This window comes from Malania oleifera, chromosome 10 (genome assembly GCF_029873635.1).
Source record: "Malania oleifera isolate guangnan ecotype guangnan chromosome 10, ASM2987363v1, whole genome shotgun sequence".
Taxonomy (NCBI): Eukaryota; Viridiplantae; Streptophyta; class Magnoliopsida; order Santalales; family Ximeniaceae; genus Malania; species Malania oleifera.
In genome coordinates, this window is record NC_080426.1 from 17,427,853 (window position 1) to 17,433,284 (window position 5,432).

A 5,432-nucleotide genomic window follows, 5' to 3' on the forward strand; every position below is an offset into this window, starting at 1 on the left:
TACAGGGATTCGTCAACAAGTGCATAAAGAAATTTGTCTTCGAATACAAGGTTTCGTCGTCGAAGGCAAGATTTCATCAATGAGAAACTACCGAATGAAGGATGGGCAGCTCTGAATTTCGTCAACGAATATAGGGTTTCATCGATGAATTTAATGAAGGACTCGTCGACGAGGTGACGTGTCTCATCGATGAATCTGGCCCTATAAGTAGTGAAAAATCAAATTTTTATCACATTTCCACAATGCTTTCTCTCTCTTATGGATCCTCTTACTTCTCTCTTCGTTTCCGACCCCGCCAGACGCCAGATCGATGATCCGAAGCCACCGCGATGCTCCTGGCGAAGTTCTCTACAAGTATGTCGAAGCGGATCGTTGGTGAAACGAAGTTGGATTTCATCCCAAATTCAGGGTAAGGCCTTTTGGACCTTTTTTGGCCTTCTGACAGTTATAGGAAATGATGTAGGCGATGAAATACTGATATTCTATTATGGCAAACGTTGTTTTCATGGTGTTATGTGGGAGGCCCTACGGGTGTTAGGCCAGGATACCATAGGGGCTTTCCAGTAGTCAGGTAAGGGAGATATGCTATGCTAGGTAATTTTAAAGTATTATACAGTTTATTAAATTATGAAAATTATGTATAAGTATGGTGTGGTTTGAGAATATGAATAAAGTACAGAGATATGTTTTATGGATTTCAATATCACGATTTTATGAATTTTAGTACCATGATTATACGAATTATAGTACCATGATTATACGAATTTCAGTATTATGATTATACAGTTCTCAGGGTTATGAATATACAGTTCTTAGTACTATGACATATGGATTACAGTTACAATTTATTCAGTATCATGGTAATTACGGATATTTCAGAATCATGGTAAATTAGATAGCTGTATATAGAAATATATTATATAGTATCAGACCCTGTTGGACTATGCAGTTACAGAGCACGGTACCGTTGCTACTTATATTATGTTATGTTATGAGTGCAACCACCTATTTAGATAATATGTGGTAGTAGGTCGATCACCTAAGCCCTTGACGTGGACAGGCTCCCCATCAGATATGGGTTGAGGTGGGCAGATCAGACCGATGGAGTATAGTGATTTACCCTGGTCAGCCAGCCAGTGTAGATCCCGCCTACGGGCCGCACAACCCTGTCATGAGGGGTTAAATCATGACACATAGTTATCCACTGGGAAAGTTTTCAGTTACTATTACGTATGTACAGATTTACAGAAACAGGAAACATACTTATGTACACTTGAAGTATTTTGAATAGTAACCTACAATACTATTATGTTAAGTTACATGGAAAGGGTGGTGTATTTTATTACTTGTAATGTACTTACGTATCCAGTTATACATGATTATAGGAAAACACATTTTCATAATACTGTAGCTCATTTGCCACACACTAGTAATAACATATTTCGTCTGCTCATCCCAGTGTTGAATCATTTTTCAGGTGATCCAGGTAGGCGAGCAGACCAGGCTCATAGATAGAGGGGCTTCAGTAGTGTCCTGTCAGTGAAGTGAGTATTGTGGAGGATTTTCGTATATCCCAGTATAGTTGAGGGTATTTTGGGAAACAGATATATGTGTATATTTTGGGGAAACATGTTAGTACTCTAGTATTGGTATTGTATATATATTTTTATATAGTTATGTCTATGTGATTTTTGCTTCTCGCTGCTTAGGCTAATGATTGGGTTTACTCACAAAATGGTATCAGAGCATGTTATATGTTATAGTATAAAAAATAATATGAAAATTAAGCAGGTCGTTACAGTTTGGTATCAGAGCCTCGGTTGCTAGGTTCTGTAGACTTTAGAGTGCAGCAGAAGCAATACTAGAGTATAGGAAAAGAATTTGAGGTTTGTTCTCTGTCTAGGTACAGAATTACCGTGGTGGTTTCTGTGTTTTTCCTGGGGTGACGATTTCAGGAAAATCATAGTAAACTATTATCGGATCGTGTGTCTAGGTGATAGAACTGGATATTGAGTTAAGGTCAGGGAAGGTAGTTAATTTTGAATTGGTACAGGATAGGTCAGTGTAGGAGATGAGATACTTAAGTGTGTTTTTCTTGTTTTCCAGATGGGCCCAGGAAGTAGTGGCACGAATGCTGGGGAGGATAGGTCAGGACCTTCCAGCATAGGTGGAGGAGATACAGATGTCATACTGCGTAGAATCACTCAGCAGGTGATGGCTGAGATGGCCAAAAGCTCTGGGGAGCGTGGCTGTTCGATTGAGCAGTTTACACGGATGAAGCCCACATCCTTTGCTGGAGGAGATGACCAAATTATAGCTAAGAATTGGGTCCAGGATATCAAAGAGACATTGGTGGTGCTTCCATGTACAAATGAGCAAAAGGTAGCATTTTCCACATTCAAGTTGATAGGGGAGGCGAAGCGTTGGTGGAGAGCAGCGCGTCTGATAGAGGAGCAAAGGCCGGTTCTAGTTCCAGTGACGTGGGACCGATTCAAGGATTTGTTCTTCGAGCGGTATTTCCTGGCTATCGTTTAAAGTGCGAAGGCAGCAGAGTTTCTGCATTTGGTACAAGGGCAGATGACTGTATCCCAGTACGCTGCTCGGTTTGTTGAGTTGTCGCATTTTTCTCCACATTTGGCACCTGATGAAGAGAAAAAGGTGAGAAAATTTGAAGAGGGACCGAGGCAAAATCTGTTTGAGCAGGTAATTGGTTTTAGGGCTCAGACATTCACAAAGGTTGTAAACAAAGCTACGATTATTGAGAGTGGCATTCAGAAGGGTGTAGCAGCTTAGAGTCAGAGGAAAAGGCCTACACCTCAGGGTTTTCAAGCTGGCACCAGTAGGGGTCCATGGAGAGGAGGTCGCGATAAGGGAGACTAAAGGCAGATGGCAGGACCTCGTGGGAACGAGGGTGCACCAACGTACCCGGTGTGTCAGACATGCGGGAGACATCATTTGGGAGAGTGCTGGGTAGGCAGGGGTGTATGTTATCGTTGTGGGAGACTCGGTCACGTGATACATGAATGCCCAGGTTAACAGGACTAGGTCACAGCTCCTAGACCCTATTAGGGAGGACATCAGGCAGCTCGAGGAGGATACCAGGCACTTCGTGGTGGCCAGCAAAGGAATGTGGCCCGAGCGCGAGTATACGCTTTGACGCCAGGTGATGTAGAGGCTGCTATGGATGTGGTGACAGGTACATTTAATGTTCTATCATACCCAGTTACTATTTTTTTTTACTCAGGTGCTACTCATTCTTTTATTTTTGTACTTACGTTAAATTATCTGAGAGTGAGACCCAGTCATTAGATATAGCGCTATCGGTAGCTACACCATCAGGATCAGTGATCAGATGTCAAAGGGCACTTAGAGGCTATCCGATAGAAATTCAGGGGAAAGTGCTACCAGCAGATCTTATTGTGTTTGACATGTGTGGGTTCGATATAATACTGGGTATGGGCTGGTTGGCTGTCAATCATGCCAGCATTGATTGTTTCTAGAAAGAAGTAATTTTCAGACCTCCTAGAGAGCAGGAATTCAGATTCGTTGGTTCACGGGTACGTGCTCCAACGTAGTTAGTATCCGCCGTGCAGGCAAGCAGATTACTCCTGGATGGAGGTCAGGGGTTTATAGCATTTGTGAAAGAAGTATCCGAAAATGATTTGAAGATTGACAGCACTCCAGTAGTACGAGAATTTCTAGACGTTTTTCCAGAGGAGCTACCAGGGTTGCCTCCTGTGCGCGAGGTAGATTTTCCTATAGATTTACCTCCAGGAATTGTGTCGATCTCTAAGGTACCGTATCGTATGGCTCCAGCTGAATTGAGAGAATTAAAGGAGTAGTTGCAGGATTTATTGAACAAAGGGTTTATACGACCCAGTGTATCGCCGTGGGGAGCTCCAGTGTTGTTCGTAAAGAAGAAAGACGGGTCAATGAGGATGTGCATTGATTACAGGGAGATAAACAAGGCTACTATTAAGAATAAATATCCTCTACCCCGTATAGATGATTAATTTGATCAGCTCCAGGGTACACGGGTATATTCCAAGATTGACCTCAGATCTGAGTATCATCAAGTGAGAGTAAAAGCGGAGGACGTCATGAAGATAGCCTTCAGGACCAGGTATGGGTACTATGAATTTCTCGTTATGCCGTTTGGTTTGACAAATGCCCCAGCCGTGTTCATGGACTTGATGAGCAGAGTTTTCCACCAGTATCCAGATCAGTTTTTGGTAGTTTTCATTAATGATATACTGGTGTACTCGAGGAGTTTTGAGGATCATGGGGTGCATTTGAGGCAGGTTCTGCAGACACTCAAAGAGGAGAAGTTTTATGCTAAGTTTAGTAAGTGTGAATTCTGGCTTGAGAAGGTGGCATTTTTAGGCCATGTGATCTCAGGAGACGGTATAGAAGTGGATCCTAGAAAGATTGATGTAATGGTGAGTTGGGCCAGGCCGAGGAATGTGTAGGAAGTCAGGAGTTTCTTAGGACTGATAGGTTATTACCGTCGTTTTGTTGAGGGGTTTTCAGCTTTGTCAGGGCCTCTCACCCGGTTGACTAGGAAAAGTGCTAGATCAAATGGTGCCAGCAGAGTTAGCAGAACTGAAAGATCAGTTACAGGATTTACTTGATAAGGGTTTTTGTGACAACCCAAATAAAAATGATATATAAAATAACAAAGAGAAAGGGTAATTATCAGAGGCCTCGTCGACCAACACAGGGGATTCATTGACGAGGGTATAAGAGGGCCTCATCGACGAAGCCAAATTTCGTCGACGAGGAAATACCAAGAGAGGTTTTTCAACTGACTGAATTTTATCGACGAGGAGTGGGTTTCATCGATGAAATGATTGAAGGACTCATCGACGGGATGACGTGGCTCGTCGACGAACCCAGTCCTATAAATACTAAAAATCTGGATTTTAACTTCACAATTAAGTAATCTTTCACACTCTCTCTCTCTCTCTCGCTTAGGATTACTCTCCTTCTTTCTTCGATTTCGGGCCAAATTTAAGCCGGATCAACAATCTGCAGCCACCACGACGCTCTTGGAGAAGTTCTCTCCAAATTTGCTGGAGCGGATTGTTGGTAAAAGTAAGTTGGAAATCATCCCTAAGTTGAGGTAAGATTTTTTAAGCCAAATTTGGTCTTGCGGTAGTTATAGGAAATGATATACACATGAAAATACTGAAGTTTAATACTAGGAGTTTTCATTTTCTAGGTATTAATCAGAAAATCCTACGGGTGTTAGACTAGGATATTTTAGGAGTTTTTCTCAGTAGTCAGGTAAGGGAATAAACTAAAGCAGTTATTTTTCCACATGTATTATTATTATTATCAGTAAAGTAATTTTCATGAAATATGTATTATATTTGAATATTATTGAGAAAATGTATGTTATTGGGAAAATACTGTTGTTATATAGGAAAGTG